The sequence below is a fragment of the Passer montanus genome, unplaced genomic scaffold, assembly GCF_014805655.1.
Source record: "Passer montanus isolate IOZ18808 unplaced genomic scaffold, ASM1480565v1 scaffold147, whole genome shotgun sequence".
Classification (NCBI taxonomy): domain Eukaryota; kingdom Metazoa; phylum Chordata; class Aves; order Passeriformes; family Passeridae; genus Passer; species Passer montanus.
This window is the reverse complement of record NW_024361718.1, coordinates 816,855-842,924: the sequence shown is the minus strand read 5'-3', so window position 1 is coordinate 842,924 and position 26,070 is coordinate 816,855. Positions and strand designations below refer to the sequence as shown.

General features: G+C 41.5%; 1 protein-coding gene across 10 annotated transcripts in view; it reads left to right on the top strand.

The window, feature by feature from the left end:
* Positions 1-26,070, top strand: part of ATP2B2 (ATPase plasma membrane Ca2+ transporting 2) — a 396,338-nt gene that overhangs the window by 181,525 nt on the left and 188,743 nt on the right. Inside the window, exon 1 of one of the 10 annotated variants that reach the window (XM_039700995.1) lies at positions 21,194-21,311. The exons of the other annotated variants lie outside the window; for them this stretch is intronic. The gene's annotated coding sequence lies outside the window, so the exon portion shown is untranslated. Of the gene's footprint in view, positions 1-21,193; positions 21,312-26,070 lie in introns of those variants that run through there. 10 annotated transcript variants of the gene reach the window in all.

Genomic DNA, 26,070 nt, shown 5'->3' with positions numbered 1-26,070 from the left:
ATTCCAGTTGGAATTCCTGATGGAAGGGCTGTTTTACTGCAGAACTAATTCTTAGAACTGGGAGCATTTCAACCTCTCAAATATGTCACTGTAAGATTGGAAATGCACTTCATCAATTATCTTATTAGACAAAAAGAGCCTTATTTAAAAAAAAAAAAGTGGTAATAAGGTTGAAGAATTCTTGTTAAATGTTTCATAGGATGCTCACAAAGCTGAAATATAATTTCATTCCACCATGTGTTCAGTCTACAAACCACAATCAAAACCATTTTCCAGAAATAGGCTCAAAGGCAGTTCTTTCTGCATGTTCATTCAATCACTACGTGCAGTTTGCACTGACCTGTCCAATGACTTCAGGGCCTGAAAATGGTTAACAGTGCTTTTCAAAACTACTTCATTTCTAAGTAAATCAGATGTAAAGTTACCAAGAACTTGGTTTTCATCTAATATTTTGAAGATAGGATGAAACAAGAGAAGTGAAATAAATCTGCATCTTTTTTTCTGGTTTTAATATTGAGCAATTTATTTATGATGTTTTTTATATAACAGACAAAAAAACCCCTTACAGGTAAGATTTATTTTCTTAATAAAATCATTAAAATTGATAGTTTTGGTAAAAATTCTCTTTTTCCTACCACAGATTTTTCTGGGAATGGTTGAGCACAGCTTTTCCCTGTGGCTGATGTGAGCATTTGCTGTGTGTAGCAGCAATGGAGTAGAGCTTTGGGATTGTAGATTAATGGGAGGACTGGAATGGCTGGATTTGTTCTTCAGAATGCAAAGTAGCCAGGAAGAAGGTGAGGAAATTTAGGTTGCTGCTGTTTGTTCCATCTTCCATCACAAACTAAAGCTCCTGGCTGGGAATTTTGTCACGTAGCAAATGACAAAAGTTCTCCTGTTGGTTCTAAGTGCAGGCAGGTCCTGCTGAAATCCAAGTAAATTCCACTTCCCTGGTGAAAGGTGCAGGTTCCTGAGGAGGGGGTGGGCACTGCTGCATCACTGCTGCTCCATGTTCTCAGGATGTCCAGTAGGTTTGCAGGGATGGTGAGATGAGAGAAGGGATAATTTCATTAGGAAAATTCAGCAAGGAGTGGTTCAAGGGCTGTACCAAGGCATTTTGCAATAAAGGTTCCAACAGTCCTGCATCTTGAAATACCACAAATAATCAAGTACTTGTCCCCAGGTCATGTGCTGGTGACAAATTATGTGCTCCTCAGGCTGGGGCCAGTGGGAGAGGTCAGCTGCCATGGGAAATGTGTAAAGAACATTAAATGAAAAGGATTTTCTGCAAATAGCACTTACTAGATTTTGATTTTTCTTACAAAGCAAAAATTTGCCATAAAAAGTTTGGTATTTTTTGATAGTGCTTCTCCGTCCACTGAAAGAAATGTGAGAGCATAATTTAATGTAAATTGTCAAAACAATATTTTGACTCTTCTCCTGTGGACTGCAATTATTCCCTTGCCACCAAACTCCTGGATACATTCCAGTCTTTATCAACTTACCTGTTGTTCTGGACATGATTAGATCCTATCCATCAACTGTCTGGTAGCTGCAAGAACAGATTTTTTGCATATTCAGACCTTCTAAACATTGCTTACAAATAAAAAAGGCTGATAAACCCCTATATTTTTTGATAGACAAAATATAGTCTGACCTTTAGTGATTTAGTCACCATTCCACATACAAAATGTATTTATCATTTAAAAATTATTCTTCTCAAACAGCTGTTTTCTACAGCATGACAAGGATTTGATATTTGAATAATCGAGGCATGGAAAGTGTGGTGCTGCCTAGGATTCAGACTGACATCTTGGTCTAGAACATTAAATACTACCTTATGCACAAAATGTTAATTATTTTATTAAAATCTGTATGCATGAATCATTCCCTGACACAAGGTAATGTACTTGCAACTCAAAATAACCTCATTTGAGCAAATGTTTCTAATCAAGGGGAAGTGGCCTGGCATGATGCTGCAGAATGGTAGGCCAGAGTTGTGCTGCAGAATGGTAGGCCAGAGTTGTGCAAATATTTCTGTGTTTTGGGGGCTGGGTGAGGTTCCTGCAGGAATTCTGACGCAGCCACTGGTGAGGGTGGTGCTGCCTGGTGCCTTTACTGGGAGCAGGTGGGTAAAAGCCAGCAGGAGGGAATGTCAGGATCAGTGTCAGACTGGGATGGTGCTGTGGCCATGCTGGGAGCTCTGTGCCTGTGACTCTGCGCTGTCACTGAGAGCTGGCACCAGCAGGCTGCTCTGGAGGGAAATATTCATTATAGACCTCGCCACTGTGTAATTTTCCTTGCTTACTGTCCAGGGGGATGCAGATCTGCTGAGGGCAGGGAATTTAAAACAGCCAAAATAATTCTGAGTGATAGATTTGCAGGTTATCCATAAAACAAACAAACAAACAAACAAAAACATGTTAAATAAACTGGATGATGGAGAGAGAGGGAAATAACTCTGTATTTTAGGTTTATCTGGAAACTAAAGAACACCAGCACAGCTGGAGTTCATTGCATGCGCTTCCTAAAAAGCTCTTGTCTTGTCTTCCACTATTCATGGACTTTCTTTGCAGCTTTTCCATGGTAATGATTAAAATTTGTGCAGTGCCTTGGTGTGGAGTGGCTGGGCCTGTTTGAATATTGTTATTGAATATTGTTACTGAATATCATTATTGAATATTGTTATTGAGTATTGTTATTGAATATTGTTATTGAACATCGTTCCCAGCCCCTGGTACTCTGCTGGTTTGGAGGAGTTTGTGTGTGTGACATGCACAGCCTGTACATGAAATAAATCCTGCCTGGAAATAGGTATCAGGGAATAGGAAGGGGCTGGGTCTGTGGGGCCAAGCACCCAGCAAAGATGGGAGCAAACACAGAGCCACTGAACTCATTCCCAGAGGGAATGAAGTGTTGCTGCCTGGGGGATAAATGGAGATGCACTGGGAATTCTTAGGAATTTCTGTTCTATTGGGCACTTTTTTCAGGTGCTGAAGGATTCCTTATGCTCACTTTTCCCTTTAAAGCAGTGTATTGAAACTTTATTTTTTGGGTTAAGTTTAACTGTGAGAAATAATTTGGATATGATCTTAGAGGTATCACTTCTCTGCATGTGAAGATCTTCCAAAGCTCCACACAGAATTTGAAATCCATCCAAGTATTTTCACGTGTTTGCTCTTGGCTTTAACCCTTTTCTGAATGTTTGGATACATATAATATATTTCTACTGAAGACAAAAATAAAAATCTAATTACTTTTAAAACATACATGAGCTGGCTATCAGATACCTATTTAAAGTTATTTCTTTTCAACAGTATTTTCTGGACAAAAAAATATCACTACCACATCCATTTCAGCTATGAAAAAACCTGTGGAAAAGCAACTAGGCAAATACTAATGAACTTTTGGACTGTTCTCCAGATGAGACATTTAATTTCATGCAAATTCAGACTACAGGCTTTAAGGACATAGTTTATTACAAAAGTAGAAGCATTTCTTTTCTTTGACATTGATTTTATTTATGTTCTGCTTCAGGTAACTCAGTACTTAGGAGCTCAAGCAAAGTGGTAATACACATTCTTCCAGTGTCACATTTCATCTGATGTTTTACTTTTCTCTTCATTTTCCTTTCAAAAAAAGTCTCTTTCTTGTGCTTATGAAGATTTAACTAGAAATTGAATTTTAAAATATGGGACAGTTGTCAAATTCCAAGTTAATCCAAGTTTTGTATGGTCAGTAGATGACAAAGAAAAGGGAAATCCAGAATGCATGTTGGACATAGAACTAGGAATCCTATAAAGCTAGTTTTAATATATTTTTTAAAAACTGTATATTTATGTAAGCAGATTTTTTTGAAAATGAGAAGCATGGACAAGTGTAGGCAATACCTTATGATGGTTTGAGCACAGGTAATTTATAACAGAATATTGAATATCTGTGCTTGGCCAACTTTGAGCACTGAGTTTTGCACTCTTAACATTCCCAAAACATTTATTGACAGTGTGTGTACTCATACGTTTATTTATAAATATGTCTAAAGGCTTTGGATTTTTTAAGGAATACTTTCTGAATTTCCTGACCAACCTTGAGGTGTATTTTATTGGAAGTTGATTTAAACATTAACCAGCTGAAACAGAATGAATTATTAGGCAAAAGCTTGTTTAGCAAAGTGCTGTGAACCCACCAGGCACCACTGTTGTGCCATTTTTTTTTTAAATAGACAGGAATGAGGTTGTAAACAGCAGAATTTGTCCCAAATTGGCCACCTGAAGTTGTTTTAGGGCCTGGGGAGGAGAAGTCCAGCCCCAGGTGCTGTGCTCAGTCCTGCAGTGGTTTCGTGTCTCCCTTTGGGTGCTGCTCTGCTTGGGCAGAGGGGGCTTTCAGGGCAGCTTGCAAAGATTTTTGTGATGCAAACCCTTGACAGACCCCCCCCAGGCAAGGACTTGTAGATGAAAATATAGTGATAAATTGTCAGGCAGTTATTTGGAGTTTAAAAGGCTGAAAAAACAGCTTTGGGAGAAGAGAGGGATTTTCTTAAAGGAGGAGACTTTAAAATGTCTTGGTGGTTTCTTCTCTCAGCTCCTTGAGAAGCTCACTTGGTGACAGCTGCTGCTCAGCAATTTTCTTCCTTTGTTTAGTATTGATGAGCAGTGATGGGGGCTTTGGGATTGTGTTGTTGGTTTTTTGGTTTTTTGGGTTTTTTTTCCTAATAATTTTATTTATTCCTGTTGAGCATGAGCTGAAAACCCTTCATGCTTCTGAATACCATGAAAGGTGGTGGGGGAAGGAGCAGGTGATGCAGAGGGTTTGGTTGGGGTTCTGATATTGTATATATTTTTTTATTATATTATTTTTTATTACCTTATATCAGGTATATTCTCAGTGAAGGGTTAAAGGCTAATTAGACAAATATATCTTTTATTGGGGATGGGTAATCCAGTCTAGAAAATCTAAACAAGATAACAGAGTGCTCCAAATTGCAGCTAAGCAGAGTCTTGTCCATTGAAACCAAAGTTAAGGAGCTGTTTGGTTTAAATTAACTTGCTGAAGCTCCATCCAGAGTTTTTCTGTTGCCAATCACATTATTGTCTTTCAGCTCTTGAGAGGAGCATTCAGAACATTTCAATAGCAGTTCTGTTTCTTTTGTATTTTTATCTGTGGTTGATTCTCAGTGTGCTGGTTTGACAGAGCTGTTATTTCACATAAACATGTGGCTAAACAAGATGTTTTACAAGCAAAGCAGCTTCTGAAATTGCTTGGAAGAACCTCTGAGATACTTTTCCATCAGTATCCCTGCTAATGGCTTGTGTTCCTTCTCATCAGACCCAGAGAAGGATTCAAATATTCAGGACAGTTGTCAGTCCTTGTGAGCTCTCTCCACTCCATGAACTTGGTTGTAACATGAAAACAAATTTGGGATTTGTCAGGGGAGGTGGGGATGGGCACAGTTAGCAAATCCTCCTGTCCTGGGCAGAGCAGGCTGGACTGCGAGGGAAAGGCTTCGGATCAAGGGATGCAGAAGGAAACTTGCTTTGTGGGAATTTTGCCAGTGTATTGGTAATAAACACAAGCATCTTCTCCAGTGAAATGTCAGCCCTGTGACACAGAAAATCTCCTGGAGTTCTTACAGAAAGCCTGTGCTTGGCGGTGTTAAATGCAGAAGTGCTTTCAGATCCATCTTCATACCATGGATATCAGAGTTTACTGGTTAACAATGGGAAACATCCCAAATGATGCTACTTATGCTGGGCCCCAAATAATTTAATTTAACTGTGCATTACTTCAGTTGTTATAGTATCAGCAAATAAAATAATCACTTCTGAGACATTTTTGCAGCAGATGACCAAAATGTTTTATTGCTCAATACCAATCACTGGATTAGGAAAATGGCTTACAACTGTGAGTAATGAGTTCCTAAAGCCCCTGAATGATATAATTTCTGTAAATATCTGCTTGATTTGATTAACCTTGAGCATTCAGAGAAATAACTGACTGCAGCATTCGCCTGTAACCTGCAGTTTTATACTGAATTTACTCTGTATTTATTGATATACAGGGGAGATCTAACTGAAAGTCACTCCAGTGAATAACTGGCAGGAGCTAAAGAGCTGCTGCACTTGAGCATGGTGCAGCACTGCTCAGCCCTGTGCTCACAGCAAGTGAAGAGTGAGCTTATAAAACAATAGCATGGAAAATCAAAAGAGTTTCTGTTTAGAGAGCCTTACTTGATATTTAATACAATCCTTAAATGATGTTTTCTGCCAACAATAGCCTTTTTAAGGTTTTCCTGTAGGGATCTCTCACTCAGTGGAAGTTGAGCTATGAAATCTGGGTGCAGCTGCCATAGTGAAATGTTTGAATTAAGTCTCAGTGTAGTCACAGGAGTATTTTATCCTTTTCCTGTGCACCTGTAGAGAGTTCACTGCTGGACTAGAGCAGAAACATGTACTCAGTTTTCTCTGCCTAAAATAGCAAATACACCAGCAATAAAGTGTGAGTGAGGTGTAGTCCTCTTCTCCTCTGCCTGACCTAAAGGTTTGAAATGTTTTCCTCAGATTTGAGTGATAAATTATAACTTCAGTATTGGTCCAACTGGAAGACCAGTCCTGTAGGCATAAACTCTGTGTGTTAAATCACATGATGAAAAATATCCTGTTTGCAAGTGGGAAAGAAAAGCCTTAAGAATAATAAGGTTGGTAATTAAGCTTGTTAACAGTGACAGTTTGGGGGGATTGTTTTGAGGCGTAAATGATCTGCAGGACCCTCTGCATTGGTATAGAACTGCAATACTCTTCACACACCTTTCTGCTGTGAGGTATTTGCCTTTCAAAATACCTTTGCTGAATACATGGACTTGCATCACTGAAAACAGGCCTTTAGGGGCTGGTAACTGTGTGATCAACTCCCAAAACTGCTCAGGGGAAAACCTGCCATGAGTACCCTGCCTTTGGACTAGCCTGGAGCGGCTGTGCTCATTGGAAGGGCAGCTGTGGGCAGCGTGGTTTGAACTGGAGACTCTGATTTTCTGTGAATTTAGCATCTTCCCATACTCTGTAAATGGGAGGCTGCAGCTCTGTTTAGCAGGAAAATGCCCCATCCTTGTGCCAGCACATCCCTCCCTGCTGGAACTTGCTGCCTCCACCAGGTGTGTCCCACCTGCAGGTGCAGCAATTCCAGGGAAAATGGACACCACGAGGGATCGGGCAAACCCTGTCAGCCGAGCTCCTGCAGCCTCTTCTGAGCAGTGGTGCTGTACAGAAAACTGCTCCTCAGGCTGTTCAGAGCAGGAATGGGTGCTGGACAGCACCATAAGGGGTGCAGAAGATGGATGGGCTTGAGGGACCTAAATTCCACTCCCAACATATGGAAATAAGGGATTCCTGTGGAGATCAGCACTGCAGACACAGCTGCTCCCTCCTCACCTTGCTGTCTCATCCCTTGGTTGCTGCCTCTTGCAGCAGCTGTGCTGAAGCCATCAAATGATACCACTTTTGCTTCAGGGTTTACTAAACTTTTCTCTTTAGAGACCTTGTCCTAAGAAAAAAAATCCCTGACTCCTGAGGTTTGCTTTTGGTCTGATTGATCCTGAATTTTTGTGGTCCTGTCAGTCAGGTCTTTGTACAGCTGAGGGGGAAAGACAGGGAAGGAATCTTTGAAACCTTCCCAGCTTTGTGTGAAAAATAATGTTGGAGTTCTGGATGCTGAGATTTTTATAATTTCCATGCTGACAGACTCTGACTCCCAAGAGAACACTGCATTTAGCCTGAGACCATAGCAAAAACTTCCAAAATTGATTGATAACACTGAGATTGTGGGCATGTAGTTGATTAGAAGTGTGTAATATCACAAAATAGAAAAGAGTTAGAGTTAGGTGTTTTAGAAAAACCAACAAAACCTGACTGGGGGAAAACAGGCTCTTTCTGATGCCTTGTTTTGTGCAACAGCAGTTCTAAAGTCAGCACAGGATGGGGAATGGACGCCCTGCACCTGCCTGTTGGTTTCCTTGGGAATGTTCTTCCATTTGTGCCCTTTCTCCATAGTTCCATTTTGAAAGGTTGCAGCTAACTCCTGACAGGACCATGTATTATTTTTCTGTCTAGCTCACTAAATTCTCTTTCTAATTTCTTTTCTGAGCTTCTCCCTCAAGTCAGACATTGCTACTTCCAATTTTCAGCCCAGATTGCCTGGTAGTAATGGCATTAATAATAACATCTAAAAACTTTTAGGATCTGTTGTCTAATATTTTATTAAAGAGACTGAAAATACAGAGTGAACTCCATGCAGATTTTATGTAGAGAGGGGAGCTAAAGAGATCAGATTTTATTGTGCTGCCACCAGACTGGGTTTAAATTCTGTCCTTTTCTGATTGCAAACAAAGGTCAAAGTGGCAGCAGGAGAGATAGTGAAAAAAATAAAGCTGTGACCTGTCTGCCCATCCAAAGCTGTTGGATTTCAGCTGTTTAGAGACCAATATTTTTAAAGCATTCAGCAACAGAATTGTTCACCAGATCGCCGTGATTGGATTTGGAATTACTGACCTTTCCCTCCTAAACACTCTCTGTTGCCTTTGCAGGCTTATTGGTGGAATATTTCTGCAAAGACTGGTGCAATATATGAGGCTTGATGCAGGTTTCAGTCTTCAGATCTGTTTTCTCCTGAGGGATTTCTGTTCTCTTAAACGATTTCTCAAGATTGCCCAAGTGAGGATTTCCTGCTGGAGGAGCAGCAGCCATGGTGTTATTTTGTTCTGTGGTTACTTTTCTGCACCTGTGGATGTATAATGCCAGGTTTAAGGAGGTGGTTTAACACTTGGGCTTTACTTCTTTTGGTTTCTGGCTGTAACAGTCTGGGTTTAGCTGTGATTTCTACTTCAATTTTTTCAAAATATGTTTTAATTTTATTTGGTTGCTTTGTTCAGCTTTTCCTTTTTTTTTTTTTTTCCCCTCTTCTCTCTGTGAAAATGTCATCACAGAGTTCATACAGGAGATGGAATTATAGAATGGTTTGGGCTAAGGGACACCTTCCACTATCCCAGGGTGCTCCAAACCCCATCCACCCTGGCCTTGGGAACTGCCAGGGATGCAGGGGCAGCCACATCTGCTCTGTCCACCCTCACAGGGAACAATTCCTTCCCAATATTCAATAAAACATTCATTCTTTCAGTTTGAAAACACTGCCCCTTGTGCTGTTACTACAGGACTTGGTACAAAGTCCCTCTCTTTTAAACCAAATTTTTATATTGAAAGGCCCCAGCTGGGCCCTCCTGGACTCAGAGCAAGCTGCTGTTGTGATGTGTAGCAGTATTACTCACAGGAAAAATCCCCAAACACCTCAAATTTAAGAAATGGAGCAGAGTAGGGGAGTGCAGAGGTCAGGGTGGGTTTTCACCCACCAGTGAGCCCCATGTGGATATTGCAAATACCCAACGACTGTGTGAGAGAGGAGTGTAGTAAATCTATTTGCTTGTTCTTTCAGTAAATCCACCTCTCTGAGCAGTGGCTACAATTCCTTGAAGTGTCTGTGGCTACAATTTCCCTGGAATAATAAACAAGGGTGCCTGAATGGCTTTTCCAGCCAGAGACACTATCTATTATTGTCACTTCATTTTCATATTAGCAAGGCCCTTTCAAGGGAGGACCAAAGCTCAATGCTATGCTGAAGTTACAGAAATAGATATAAATTGCATGTTTTATATTTCTTCCACAAGGACTCTCTCAATGGTGAACACCTGGAAGGTGAGTCCCTACATTTAGGAAGTTCTAAATCAATTTCTTGAAACGAAGCTGCAGAGGGATGTGGAGAAGCAGCTCTGGGGCTGGCGAGAGCTGCTGCCCCAGCCCTATGGCATGAAGCAGGTCTAAGCTGCTGGGGATGCTTAGTACAGCCTAAACGGGATCAGCAGGATGCAGTAAACAGATTACAGCGGTGTTTATTGGGAATTCCTTCTGATGTGGGCACTGGAGGGACCATTAACGGTGTGTACGGAGGGGAAAATGAAGAGGTGCTGTGCTGTTGAGCAGTTCTCGAGTTAACCGAGCAATAACTGCAGAGATTCCTCTGAGGAGAAGGCAAAGCCAGCCGGCTCGGCTGAGGGAGGATGGGGATAAACACGCCGCGGCTTTGGAAGGTGTGTTTTGAGCACTGGGGATTAGGAGGACTTGGCGGTTCCTTTGAGCTTGCCATTGATATTGTAATGAGCTTTAAATAGCTGATTCCAGCTCCTGGGTGCCCCCGGGGTCACTGCCCGGCAGGGACACCTGGAAATCTGTCAGCTCATCCTGACTCACTGCCACCGAGGAGGAGGAGGAGGAGCAGGAGGGATTCAGCATCTCCATCCTCCAGAAGCCCCCTGCTCCCCGTGGCTCTGGGGATGTGGGTCGGAAGGTGCCCCAGATGGCAGAGGTGTGAGGGGCAGGTGAGCAGGACAGCCCTGCTGCCCCTGCAGGGACATCCCCCGTGTCACCCTGCGTGTCACAGCGGAGCTCCCGACAGCGGGGACAGCTTCTGCTTCAGCGTTTCCTTCCCCGGCAGGCAGGGAAATGGCAATTCCTGCAGCCAGGATGCCGTGTGAGAAAGGCTGGAACAGACACAAGGAGACCTGGGCTGGCACCCAGGGTGTTCAAAAAGAGGTAAAACCCATCATGTTTGTCCTGCTCCAGCGACACCCCAGACCCTGGCGTCTCTGCAGTGAGATCCTCGTGCCTGGTGTGTTTGCAGATCTCCATCAGAGGATGGGCAGAAGCAATCAGGAAAGAGAAATAGGAGAGGAATATTTTAAACCAGATCAAATAAATGCAAAATGATTTCAGTTAATGCCGAGAACAAAGTTCTGTGAAAATAACTGTTCTCAAAAAACTTGGAGCTTAGTGTGAACCAGGCATTTTCATTCTCGAGCAAATTCAGATCAGGAATATTAATTCTGGAATTATTCAGGAGTAGTAATTCTGGAAAAGTAAATTTGGATCATCCCAGTGTGGTGAGAAGAGGAGCTCTGAAGGTGTGTGCTCTCAAGGTAAGCACCAACAGTAACTTATATGGAAATGCAGGATTATTCCAAGAGAGTGACACTTCCTGGGGTGTCTGTTTATCAAATAAATATTGTCACCTTGTTTCTCATTGGTTTTCAGGGAATAAATTGATTTTGTAACCTGAATTATGATCTTATTTCTGAAAGATAAATGGCCATGTGGTGACAGTGCTGTAACCTGTTCATAATACAGGTGAGGGATGCAATAAGGACTATAGGAATATTTTTCCTACTGTGAGTAACTCTGGAGTAGCTGGATGTCAACATTTCAACATTTTAAATAGACCGCTGGAATTTTTTTACATCTGTTTTGTTGTTTAAGGAGAATCTTTTGCCAGTTCTGAAAAAAACCCCAGACCAAGCAGGCCCATACTCCCCCACAGCCTTGGAATCAAAGTGGTCTGGAAAAGTGAATCCACTCTTTTCCCAAAAAGGATGACTTGGGGATCTGAATTTCTAATGTTTAGACCCACATTAAAAAGTGACTTTTAAAACTGGAACAAAAGAACTTGAAGTCAGTTGTTGGAACAACTCTCTGCAACTGCCCTTGCCAAAAATTCCAGTCAGCATCTTCACTGGTTTTAAGTTTGCAATGGAAACAATTTGTGAAGTTCAGGATGTTATTCAATTTACCCCCAGCAAAATGTAGTGTTTCTGCCCACAAAGGCAGTGTTTTTACAGTTCCTGACAGAGACTAACAAAAAACTAAATGGGAGTAAATAGTTACTTGAGCCCAAAATTTCTGTGCTTCCCATGGGTGCAATTGAAGGGGTACAAATGGGGACTTTTCTATTTAATGTTTCCTTGGATAATTTGTCACACTAAAATTTTTCAAAGAAAAAAATTATTTTTTGAAATATATTTTTAGAAACAAAAATAAAAATTAGAAAAAATAAAAATTATCCTGAGAAATACAGCTTTGATATAACATGGCCTTCCAAGAGCACCCAAAGTTTTTTTCAGCCAGAACTTTGGGATGGTCAAATCTATGATTTTTCATGCTCCATTGGGAAGTGACAGTTTCACCTTTGCTGTCTCTTTTCTTCCTGGCAGTATAGAATAAGAAGGGTCAAATATGACAATTTTCTGGGTGTTTTTTAAAGCAGTGTAGGCACAAGTTTGGTGTTGGAAAAAACTCCTGTGACATTGGCACATGTCAGTGAGGAGTGAACTGGATTTCAGCTCTGCCAAAAAGCTGAGGTGTGAACGTTCCCCCTCTGCTGAGGCTGCAACAGAGAACACTTGGGGTTTGCTTTTCTTCTAAATCAGGAGCAAATTGCTGGTCCAGAGCCCAGGTAAGAAACTGAGAATCCTATGGCCAGACCCAGAAATTTGTCCCAGGACCAATGAAACCAAATCTCAAATAATGTCTTGGGATATTTTCTTGCATTGTTTTAGTGAAGATTATTTAAAAACCAAGAGTTTGAAAAGTCATTTTTTTGTGTCCTGGGCTAACCATAGGAGATTTCAACACATTTTAAATCTGTTTCTCTGTTCTAAAATTTTCTTTCAATGGAGCAAAATCCATCCTAATCCTTGGAATTGTGCAGAGGGTTCTTTGGGGCCATAAGAGAACTTTGAACTTCCTCTGTGGAAGTGACACAGACCTGGATGAATTGGCCTGAACTTCTCATGCTGAGCTTCTGATTCTAACAGAAAAATGTATTTAGAAATAGATTTTATTGTTCTGCACCATTCTCCTTATTTATGTCCCTTTTTGTGCATAAGATTAAATAGAAAAAAAATTAATACATTTCACTGATGCTTGCAGAAGTTTTCCTTATCAAAGTCACCCATAATACTTTATTTATAAAGTTTAAGATATTTACAGATGTTTTATGTTTAAGCATTCTTGGTAGTATTGAATCTTCTACTTTTCAGTATGTCCAAGCTAAATGTAGCACTTCAATTTTGTGACGTCTTAAGCTGTTCTGAAAATAATTTTCTCCAAAGTATAACGTGCTGCATGAAAAGTGAAGGCAATTTTTGATGATTGCTAGCTTTTATTTTTGTAATGTTTTAATGCTTTGTAAGTATCAACATTTTTCTTGTTCTACTGGAAACAGATTATTTTGAGATTTTCTAGATTATTTTAAAATCACAGTGGTCAGCATTTTATTTCCTAATTCTAGATATTTTTTTTTGCTCAGATGCTCAGGCAACCAATACAAACATGGATTAAATTTAATCTGGGGGGATAAAGAGAAGCAAAATAAACTGCATTATTATTATTAACATATTGAATTTTTAATATTGAATGATTGGTTTCATATTAATCTCAAATCTCAACAACAAATGGTTGTCTTGAGAGTTTCTGAATTCCACCTGGTGAAGTGAAAATGAACTCATTTGTTCAGAATGCAACTACTGGAAGCTTATTACATGCCCTGCTTGTTCCTGAGCCCCAGCTGGGTGGGAATTGCTGCCAGCAGGGATTGGGGGGGTTTACAGTGTTTTGTTTTTTTTTTCAGACAGAGTCAGTCTGAAATGGGCAGTGACTTTTCTTTGCACTGTTCCATCCTTAGGGGAGGTAATGCTTTAATTCTGTGTTTATATATATTTATATTTACATTTTCTGTTCTTCTGGACTAATAAAATTCCAATTTTCAAGCTGCTCAGTGGCTCCCATCTTCCAGCTGAATGGTTGGATGCAGGATAAGACCCTGGCAGAGAATGAGAAATCCATCTCTCCTCCCCCTGATTTGCATTAATGTGTCACTGGGGCAGAATTTCATCCCCAATCCATCCCCTTGCTCTCAGCTCGCTTCTTGTTTACAAGGAATGGCTGGCTCTGGAGAAATGTTCTGGGATTTCAGCAGCTGTGTCAGAGGGATGAAGCAGTGCCTGGATGCCTGTCTGTCTGTGTGAAACATTCCTCAGTTTAGGAAGCAACGCCTGTGTGCTTTGATAACCCGAGAGCTTTGGTCACTGGGGTGAGGGCAAATTGTCTGTGTCTCTGTGCTCCTGCATCATCTTCTGAAAAATCTTTGCATGTGTGTGTGTGTTTCAGTGGTCTGAAAGGTGGATTCTGCAGGTTCCATTTCATTTTAGGAAGGGCTTTGCCCTGATGGGGGTCATGCTTTCATTCCTTCTCCAGGAATTCAGGGAAGCATTCTGTGAAGGGATGTCTGCAGCTCTTGGTGCTCTGAGGAACAAAAAGAGAGACATTTTTATTGTGATGACTTTAATTTATTTATTTCAGTGGCTTTCAGAGAAGCACAATGATTTATTAACCAGCAGTCACCCTCGATCTGTAAAATATAAAGGTCCATAACCTTTGCATGTGTGTGTGTGTTTCAGTGGTCTGAAAGGTGGATTCTGCAGGTTCCGTTTCATTTTAGGAAGGGCTTTGCCCTGATGGGGGTCATGCTTTCATTCCTTCTCCAGGAATTCAGGGAAGCATTCTGTGAAGGGATGTCTGCAGCTCTTGGTGCTCTGAGGAACAAAAAGAGAGACATTTTTATTGTGATGACTTTAATTTATTTATTTCAGTGGCTTTCAGAGAAGCACAATGATTTATTAACCAGCAGTCACCCTCGATCTGTAAAATATAAAATATAAAATAATAGGGACACTCAGGTGTTGGTTTTACCTGATCTGGTAACTGAGAGCAAAATTTCCCTGCATAGACTGGGGAGAGCTGGGGCTGTGCTCCCCTTGCTAAAGGCTGAGCAGAATTAGGCTCCATGAGCAATTAAATATAAATATTTTAAACCACTGCATCATTCAGATAACTGGGAAACACACTTTCCTAAAAATGACCTGTGGGGAGGGCTGTGATCACCAGTGCTAGAACCAGCTGAAAATTCTCCTTTGCTGAACAGTTCATTAAAAATTTGCTTTAGTTTCTTAATTCCATGTGTGTGGGCAACAAGGCTGGAGAGGGGCTGGGAACACAAACCCTGTGAGGAACCACTGAGGGAGCTCGGGGTATTTACTCTGGAGAAAAGGAGGCTCAGGGGTGACCTTATCACTCCACAGCTCCTGAAAGGTGCCTGTGCTCAGCCGGGGCTGGGATCTTTCTCCAGCAGCACTGACAGAACCAGAGGACACAGCCTCAAGCTGTGCCAAGGGAAATTTAGGTTGGACATCAGGAAAAAGTTTTTCACAGAAATAATGATAAAGATCTGGAATGGCTTCCCGGGGAGGGATGGAGTCACCATCCCTGGGTGTATTTAACAAAGCCTGGATGTGGCACTGGGTGCCAGGTTTTAGTTGAGGTGTTGGGGCTGGGTTGGACTTGATGATCTTGAAGGTCTCTTCCAACCTGGTCATTCTGGAGTCACCATCCCTGGGTGTGTTTAACAAAGCCTGGATGTGGCACTGGGTGCCAGGTTTTAGTTGAGGTGTTGGGACTGGGTTGGACTTGATGATCTTGAAGGTCTCTTCCAACCTGGTCGTTCTGTGATTCTGTGGATTTTTTTCAAAATTTTATTAAAAAGAGCAGGATTTCTGTCTTATAATAGAACTGGCCCTCATTCCCAAAGCAAAGCAGATGCCAAAGGATGCAGGATCTTTTCCACATTGATTTAGCTGGATAATTGGACAAGTCAGTAGCTGGTGTTGAGATTTCTTAGGAGATGATTTTTGCCAGTCCATGCTCCAGGGCTTATGAGCTTTGGGAGCTGCGTGGCTGCTGTGCCTGTGAGAGCTCCAAGAGGAGCCTGAGGGCTCCAGGAGCTGCAGCTGCTCTGGAAATGCAGGATGGGTACTGCCAGGTGTGTGCTGTGCCTCTGAGCATTCTGATTATTCTGATTATTCTGTGCTCATCCCTCACCCCAGCCCTGCTTGTGTTTGGATTATGGGAATGGAGCCTCACTCTGCATTTCCTGCTGTACTAATCCTTATGGATATATGGAATATATATATATATATATCCTTATGGATATATGGAATGTCCTGAGCTGGAAGGGATCCACAGGGATCACTGAATCCAGGACATCCCAGTAATCCCAAACTGTGTCTCAGAGCCTTGTCCAACGTGTCCATGTGGTGCTGGATCTACAGCTGGGATCAGAGTATGGCAACTCTAACATGAAAATTATGGGAAATAACCACTTAATTCTATCTGGACAAGGTTTGTTATCTGGGATTAGTCAGTGAAATGGGACGAGGATATTTTTAAAGTGGTGTTTATGTTTGGGTCAAACATTTAGGACATACTTATTATAGTTTGTATATTTTCATTGTCATAATTATGGAAAAAGCAGGGTGGGGGATGGATTGGGACTGTGAGAACAGTCCCAAAACTGCACAAATGCAATCTTTAAATCCTGTTCTCTTGCTGCAGGAGATGTAACGCAGCATGGGATTAAATGATAGTTTTACTGAGGTTGAAAGGGGTTTTGCAGCTTGGGCTTCTGCTGTTCTTTAAAAAGCAGATTAATTGCTTTAAAAGACTGGTTCTTCTGAAAAAAACCAATAATTTTTCCAGAGCCTTAGAAAGTAGAAAACATCTACTTTTAAAACTTTCTTATCAATCAAGAATTCTGTTCTTACATTGCAGAAAGGTTGGTCATGACAGATGCATTTGGATGAATTTAGATTAATATTATTCCTTGAGGAAATGTTGGAAGGGACACAAACCAAACAGCGGTATGGACATTGGACAAGAGTGCTGATAAAAGGAATGTGTGCAGATTGATAAATTGTTACAAGAGAGTGTTGGGTCAAATTTTGGGTTCTCATTAACAAATCTTTAGAAGTCAGTGGAGCAAAATTGCTTTGTTTTGCTTATTCACTGCAGTTTATAGCAAAAACCCCTTTCTCTCCCTGCCCTGTGTTCCTGTAACACATCCCAGAATGGTTTGGGCTGGAGGGGACCTTAAAGCTCACCCAGTGCCACACCCTGCTGTGGGGACTTAGAGTCACCATGCATGATGTGAAATATACCCAACCTGCATAAAAAAGCACAGCTCTAACATCTGCATTTGTACATGAGCTGTACTGCAGTGAGGGTCAGCACTTTGTGACAGGTTTGTGCAATTATCTCTAAAATCTGGAGACGCCAGGGCTGCCTTGCATGCCTCACTTCCCTTTGGGGGGAGTAACGTGACACCTTCATGAAATATTTGTGCTCAGCTGCTCTCTGTGTGTCTGAAAAATGTGCTGTGTGGGGCAGCTGGGGACTGCTGCAGCAGCACAAAAATCTGTGCACTTGGGGCTGGTTTTGCCTTGCTGGGGGTGAGGCTGAGTGTCCTGTGCACACGTGGGTGTTGGAGCTCATTGAGCTGCTGGAATGCTGGGGTGCAGCAGACTCTGGGTTATTGGGGGATGAGGGTTCAGAGCTATGGGGTCCCCACCTCAGAGCTTTGGTCAGAATTCAGAGTTCTTACTCCTTTGGTCAGAATTCATAATTTTTACACCTGTGGTGTAAAAGGACTACAACACCTTTTGTCAGAATTCATATCTCTTACACCTCTGTCAGCTGTGCTTACACAGAATTGGTGCAGTCAGAACTGATGCAAAGATCTGGTGTAAAGGTCACCCCTGAAACTGTAATGGATAGGATTGCATTGACTGGATCAAGCCCACCTTTTTTTTTTTTTTTTTTTTTTAAATTTCAGGCTTTTGGTAGACAACTTTTGTTTAAAAATAGTAGTTTCTTTTAAACGAGCTGTTGTATTCTTGAATTTGAAATGACATTGCTAAATTTATGGAAAAAGAGTTAAAGTTTAAAATAAATTACTTTGGGGGGTAAAACCCCCCTTTTTTTTTTTTTTTTTTTTTTTTTTTTCTTTTAAATTTCAGGCTTTTGGTAGAAAACTTTTGTTTAAAAATAGTAGTTTCTTTTAAACGAGCTGTTGTATTCTTGAATTTGAAATGACATTGCTAAATTTATGGAAAAAGAGTTAAAGTTTAAAATAAATTACTTAAATTATCTAGGTTTTCTATTACCCTTTTCCATTTCATTGTTTCCCAATATTGTTATTTAATTTGTTCTTCATCCCCACACATAAGTTCCATCTTCTCCAGTCCTCCTTATTCATTCCTTGAAATTCCACTCTCTCCTTTCACCATGTGCCTGTGCCTTGATAAAATGATTTGATACAGATTTATTGTCTCTTATCCTACATATAACTCTTAAAAAATTAAAATCTGATTTTACTGTTAAATATTTCCTAAAAACTACCTAGTTAAGAAGCAATATTTTATCTGTTTGCAGATTTATCTAGGCCAGAAAGTTACAATTATGTACAGGAAAATGTGTATATGTCTGACTAAAAAAGATAATTATATAATATAATGTGAAGATAACATTCAGTTACCCTGAGCTTCAAGCAAATTTTAGAGCAGTGGCAGATGTGACTTTCCCAAAATAATATCTTGGACTAGTCTTGAATGTCCTTTTCCTATGCTGTGAACAAAACTTCTCCCTTTTACTTTCTGTAATTTTTAAACACTCCACACCCCAATCACCTTTTTAAAAATTTTTTTTTGGTTCTGTAAATTTAGATAAAACAACTTCAGAGTTATTCAGAATGGAAAATATCACAAAGGTAAGGGAAATAAATTCCTTTAATTCTTAAATTTAATACTTACATTCTTAATTCTTAAATTCTTTAAATTCTTAAATTTAGCCTGCTGTGCTCAGGTTGGCAATGGCCGCTCGTGAACATTTATCTTGTGAAAAATGGGAAAAAAAACCAAAAAGTGTTTATTTGTATATAGAAAGATACAGAGGCTGCTTTGAAGTGACTTTTACCGTGTGCCCCTGTTGTGAGCTGTGCCCTTCCCTGGCAGCTGCAGGCCCTGGTTATTCCCAGGCAGGGCCAGGCTGGCATTTCTGTGTGCCAGGAGCTCTCTGTGCTCCTGCAGGTCACGGTGCCACCGGCTCTGCAGAGCTGTGAGAGCTGTGCCAGCCCTTCCTCGGGCTCTCCTCGCCCTCTGCACAAAGCGTGCAGAGCCCTCGTAAATCACAGCTGCTCCTGGGTGGAGCTGGGCAGCTCTGGGCATCCATGGGGGATGTCAGAGCCTGGGCTGGGCTGCAGGGAGCCCTGGATGGAAGTGTGGGTTTATTTCAGGAGAAACCAGTGTCAAATACCTGCAGGACACCTGCAGGGAGAGGTGAGCTGAAGGTGTTTAACTGTGCCAGAGCAAAGGCAGAGTGGCTTCAACCTTTGGGGTTTACAACAATCTGAGACCCAGCAGCTCAGCACAGTTTCAGGGCTTGCTTTCTCAGACTCTTGTTTGGACCTGGAATATGAATAACAATTATTTAAAAATGTATAACAAATAGATCTTCATCTTCTTTATCACTTCCACTCAAGACATGAGACCTCTCACCAACAGCAGTGCTTAAGAATAATATTTCGTGGAGGTTGTACATGCTGCTTTCCTGTTCAGGTGCAATTTGGTTTTATCTTGAGACATTTGTGTGCCACAAATGTGCTTTTCTAACAGCTTGGTGCCATATTTTGTGCCTGCATATTTTTAAATTTCTTAATTACCTAGGTTTTAGCCACTTATTTTAATAGTTGCGTGAAACCATCTTGAGTATTTTTGGAGTCTCTTTTTATAATCTCAAAATTTAAAGACCTGGGACTGTTGGTTTCTTTCACCTGTACATGTGAAGTACTCTTAAAAATCTGTCCAGTCAAGCATGCATTAACTCACAGGATTTGATTTTCTCAGGTAAGTCTGACCCTGTTTATTTTTAAATATCACAGTATAATTCTTCTACACTCTATTAAAAGTCCTTATACTTTTATAGGAGAAAATGTTACTTTTTACAGATACAAAGTTCTGTAATTTAGAGGAATCAAAAGTTAATTTCCATAGTGTGACAGTGATAAACATAATTTGCACCATTAAAATATAATAATGTTTCCCGAGAAAATGAGACAATAGTTAAAAAAGCTGCACCAAACTTCCTTACTTTTGGATATTTTGTCATTATTTTATTTTTCTAATGACAATTCTGTCTTTTATTGATGGGAGAAAATGTTTACCTGCGAGAAAGTGCCTGAGGTTAATAATAATAAAAAAAAAAAATAATAATAATAGTAATAATAATAGGAACTTGACGTGTGCATACATCTCTCCCATAAAGATATTGGTTTGTTTTTTAACGTTAATAATAATAATAATAATAATAATAATAACAATAATAATAATAATAATAATAATAATAATAATACGAACTTGATGTGTGTATATATCTCTTCCATAAAAATATTGGTTTGTTTTTTAATATGGATTGTCCCACTCATCCCACTTATTTTTTGTGGACATTTTAAAGAGCTAAGCTAGTAGGAACTTTCTTTTCCTTTCATTGGTTTGTTTTTTAACATGGATTGTCCCACTCATCCCACTTATTTTTGTGTGGACATTTTGAAGATCTGAGCTAGTAGGAACTTTATTTCCCTTTTCTCTACTCCTTTATTTCCTGTGAAATTTAGAACAGCACTTCAATATATTCATGTTGATTACAGAAAAAACGTGTTACAGTTCAAGCTGTACAGAACCAGAGGCCCAGGCTTACACCTGGTGTCCAACCCTGGGCAGAGAAGCTGAAAATTGCAGCACTGGCTTTGCTGCCTCCCCTCTTTTGGGATCTTTTAGTGCCTGAGGGCTCAGGGAGGGAGGCTGGGATTCAGTTTCATCCTCTGCTTTAATCCCCTGCCTGTCCTTTCCCTAAATATTCCCGACCACATAACGAGCCAGGCGCTCTGGGCTGGTGTGAAGCCGTTCCTTGCTGCTGGCCTCATCTTTCAGCACCTCAATAAATAACCAGAAAGGTAAAAGGTGGTGGCTGCACCTGGTGGCTCCCTGCCTTTGCAGCAGCATTTGCTGAGTGGTGTTGAAAGTCCTCATTGAGGTTTGGAGGCTCCAGGGCCCCGTGTTTAGCCCGTTCCCGATGGTTCGGTGTGCGAGGAGCGGGCTCGGCTCAGCCCGGGGTGCGCGCCCAGCCCCGGCTGGCTGTGCCGGGGTGGGCACACAGCGCCCAGGAATCACCTTCCTGCGGGCTCATGAATGCTGCCAGGGCCGCCCGGGAAGCCTCAGGGATGTCATCCTGCTGGCCGGGATCTGGCAGGGAAGGAAAGCATCGCCCCGCAGGCGGTGCCTCCTCCCCGCAGCGCTCCCTTCCCCAGGCAGCCTGTGCCGGGGAAGAGACGGCGATGCAGGGATGCGAGGGGGTGGAGAGAAGCAGGAAAGGTGTGTCCCTGCTGCCACACCCCGGGCTGCGCCGGGCAGCCCTCAGTCGTCCCTCGCATGGCCAGCGGGGCTCACCTGCACGGCGCGTCCGCTGCCCGGCACCCGCGGGGCTGCAGCCATCCAGGTACGGCACCCAGGGATGCTTCGCTGCCCAGCAGGGTTAGCCTGGGCTGGCTGGACGGTTCTGGGGTCTGGTTTGGGGTTCCAGGCTGTGCGTGTCCTGAGTGGGAAGCCGTGAGGCACGAAATGTGGGTTGGTGACAGAGGGAGAATGTCCATTATTAGTTTGCACAGCCAGAAGGCAAATGGTAATTGCTTCGAAAATGTCCCCTGCATTTGACTTTTGGGAAGGATGGGAGTAGAAATGATTCATTAGAGTGGAGCCATGTGAAAGAAAAATGTAACTATGCTGGATTTATTACCTAGAGATGATGCTGTACCTGAGATATTAATCAGATGTTTATTTTCTCTTTAACAATTGTCACTGTAGCCCATTACAAATGCAGTATTTTGGGATGACTTTCATAGATAGCAGTAAATGGCTGATATTGCAAGGAAATGTTGGGCAAGAAAATAAACAGCTTAATAATGAACTTTAAATAATAACAATGCTTATATCTCATAAAGATTTCTGTGCTGAAAAATGTACATGCTTTCTTTTTAAACTTGATCTTTTAAAAAATTCAGCACCAGCTTGCCTTGTCAGAATTTCACATGCACTCCTGTTTCATTCTTTTCTTGCTTTTAGACTTTATAATAGCTGTGAATTTTATTTAACTTGAGCTCACGCACCAGTAAGAACAATATTCAGGTATTTATTCTGGAGGTTAGAACATTTCTGAACTAACTAAAGCTGTTAAATGAGTAAAATGAGATGAAATATTTTAGTAAAACATAGAATGCATTGCTATTTCTGCTTGTTATTGGACGCAGGGATAGAGGAAAACAGATTACAATATTAATTTTGACAAAATGCAGCAAGATTTTTCAAGTTGTCATGCTTAATGTAGTCTAATTTTGCTTATCCTTGATTTTTGCATGGATTCACAGTGAATTTTTAGCTGAAATTCAAATGGTACTGAATGTCTGGATAGGGTGATATATTTGGAGCTGCAAATGCTTCTATGAATTTTATCACTTCTCTGGGAGGAATTAGCTGAAAAGGGATTCTTAAAAAGACTTTTTTTTTTTTTAAGGGTTCAAGTTGGATGTGAAATATTGGCAGCCAATCTGCCATTCATCAGTTTACCTGAGCTTTTTTCATCCCCTCCAGAGAGACAATTCATACTTCAAAAACCTTTCTGTGTGGGCAATTCTGTGAAACTGAATTCTGCCTGAAAATACCCCGAGTTGGTAAAGCATGGTTATGTAACCAGTATTGCATAATAATGCATTTAATGATATTCTAATAGGAGTTTACTTTTATCACTGTTTCTTTGGGAGAAAAGGTTGCAGGGCTGTGACTAATTACCCTCCTTCTTTAAGGTCATCAGCTGTCCTCGTTTTCAAGGACATCCCTTGCTAACAGGGACAACCCTGGGATCTTGGAGGCTTTATTGAAAATGGGGCAATGTTCTAATTTCAGAGCAATCCCATGTCAGGCAGACATCTGAGCATCTCCAGAGCTCACGTGGCTCCGAGGGCAGCGCATCCGGCCCCAGCAGCACCAGCTCCAGCACCAGCTCCTTCCCTGGCACACAAAGATGTGCCAGACAGAGGTGCAGCAGCAGCTGTCCCACTGCTGCACACACACACCAACCCTAGAAGTAAAAACAAAATTAAAATCGGGTTTTCTCTTCAGTTTTTCCCTTCTGTAATCCCACGGCCATGGGAATGGGTCAGCAAAATCGGGTTCATTGCCCCGTTCCACTTGAAAGACCAGGCAGCAAATGCTGGAGCATTGGGAGGGATTTTCACAGAGGCTGAAGCTAAATTTAAAGGAGGAACAGCTCTCTGCACTCTCTGTTCTCAGACAGTTGTCAAAAGAGAAAAGTAGGTTTTGGAAGCGTTCAGATTTGTTTGACGACTTTGTTATCTCCGTGCTTGAACTCAGACTATTTTATATGTGCTTTAAAAGAAGGAAGTCCTGGGATTATGTAAGGGGTTAGCCAAGTACAACACAGAGAAGGATGCAGGAGGGATTGGAGTCTGGTTTTAAATGTGTGTGAGGACATCAGTGGCTGCACGGATCTCCGAGGGTTTCTGCTGTGGAGGAGATCATTGACAGCTCCGTTCTGCCCCTCTGGAACAGGAATGTCTGTGAGGGCCTTCCTGCATTCCACTGAGCTTTCCTGTGCTCGAGGAGACCTTGTGCAATGGTGTCTTTTATTGGAATGAAAGCTTTCGAATATTTTTAGCACAGAGACCTTAATAAACTTGAGGGTTTTAAGGGGAAACTGTTAAAAAATACACTTCTTCAGTTTTCTCCAAATTTTAGGGATTGATGACTCCATAGCCTTCATGGCATCTGGGATTTGTGCATGTTGGGTTCCAGGGCAGTTGTCCCAGAGAAGGAAAAGGCCCAGTGGGGTATTTAAATTCCCAGTCCTCCCATGTGGCTGTAACCCAATGTGTGAGCTCAGTAGGAAAGTGCATGCATTTTTCATGTATGATGCTGTGTCAGGACACACATGGGAGGCTTTCCTTTCTGGGATTTGGGGCTTTAAATGTACACAGACACACACACACTGCTTGTCTTTGTGCTATAGTGACAACAGGTTTTGTAAATAAGCAATTTGAGTTACTGCAGCTGCATTTGGTAACAATATCCATACTTGGTGTCAATTTATCAAGAGCTGAATGAGCTTAAAAGAATGTAGTTTTTTATTTACAGCACTTACCTGGGTAAGTGACAGGTCTAGTGTCCCATTACTTCCCCTTCTGTCATTTTGCAGGATAGAATTTCATGCATCTGCCAGCTCAGATTCTCCTTTGCTGGAAAGATTTCATGTACTCCCACTTCTCATAATTAGAATAACGGTGCCAAATTTTCTCAAGGTTAAGAAAACTGCTGGAACCATAAAATAGAACATGAAGGGGCTGTAACTGAGTGGTTTTTAAAGTGAAGATGTGAAACTCCTAAAGAATGACCACAGTTTTTGTGGGGATCAAGGGCAGTGTCCCTTCTTAGCTGGTGCTGACCACTGAGGGCCCAGGTTTCAGCTGAAGTGAAGGAATGACTTTGCTCCATTTTTGGACCTGATGCATGCCAGGAAAAGCATCTATGCAACAATTTGTAAGCTATTTAACACTGTAAAACTCAACTGAAAAGTGTTTGCATTTACTTCAGTAATTAAATAGGGGTCACTTCAGTGATAATGCATCGTGTGCACTGAGTCCTACAGCTCTCCTTGCTGCTAATGGGATTTGCAAGTGTTGCAAAATCCATATTCATCCAGCAGAAAATGTGCTTCAGAGTGCCTCAGAAAGCTGTTTAGCCTTTATTTATGAAACTTAGGGTGATTTCAAGTTGCCCAAATTGGCTTTGCCTCTGGAAGAGCCCTGCTCTGAGCTTCCCTGCCTCATGTCCTGTGAGCACCCAGGTTGTGTTTGGCCAGCAGGGTGTCAGTGCTGGCCAGCACAGGCAGAGTGCTCTGTTCCTGGGCAGAATGGCAATAAAATAGAATATAATATATCTGGGGAGCAGAAATGAGGATGTTTGTTTCTAACCCATGAGGACCTGAGAAATCTGTGCTGCAGAGCAGTGCTGGCAGCTTTCCTTCCACCTGAATGCCAGGGTGAAGGCCTGTAGCCATCCCACTCCTTCCCTGCCTTCTCCAGTGGTTGCAGATATTTGGCAAAGGCTCAAATGCATGTCTTGCTCTTTAGCCACTTTGCTGCCTCCTCCTTTCCCCAGTTTTCCTGCTTGCCTGCCTCTCCTGACACAGCAGCCCTGGGGCCATGGACAGAGCCTCCCCCTCTCCACAGAGCAGATCTCCCAGGCTGCTGGAACTGCTCCACCCCTGCTGCCCGGGAGCTGAGCACCAGGGGATGCTGGAAGATGTTTCAGAGCTGAATTCAAACCCTCTCCCACGCCAAGAGGTGCCACCACTTGTTACCTGTGCTGCCACCTGCCTCCCTGTTGCTTTTTCTGGATGTGTGCTGGTTTGATTTTGGTTAAAGACCACAGGGACAGCCTTCATGCACAAGTTCTCTCTTTATTGACACTGTGGCCCCACTGAAATGAAGATTGTTTAAGTCCTTTGTTTTCCCACCACTGTATTTGATCCCTGCCCACCCCTCAGTGCACCTTTCCCCCAGCAGAGCCCCTCTGGATACATTTTGGCCTTTAGGAATTTGGTTGAGTTGTTAATCTCTGAATTCTGCTCTGATTTGCTTTTGTTTCTCAGTACATGCCTTTACCAAAGCCTCATTTTCCAATTGTTTCTGAAACAAATGCAGAGGTGATTAATAATCTGCCACTGCCTTGCTCTGATCCTAAATGGTCGTGTTCAGTTTTGGGTATTGCATTATCTTGTATAATGTAAAACTTCCAATATAGCAGAATTTAATATTGCTCTAAGTATTTTTGGGAATTATGTAACCTGCTAAAGCAGGCAAACAATTTTTTCCCCTGATAATCAGAATTAATTCTTTTTAGCAAGGCTATCTTGATAATGCTGTGAACAGAGATTTTTAAATGTATCAAACTCCTTTGCTGATTTTTGAAGTCCCTTAATTCCAATACTTTGTGGATTTTGGAAGGAAAACAAGTTTTAAAACAATCTCTTTTGTGTGGCTAATCCTATATATAAGAAATGTATTTAATCTGTATTTGCAACTTTTGACCTTGAGGTTCAAATGTGTTCAGAAAATTCACTCTAGGATTAATGTTTTGATTAAATGGTGGCCTCCATTGTATGGAAACTTTTTTTTACTTCTCCA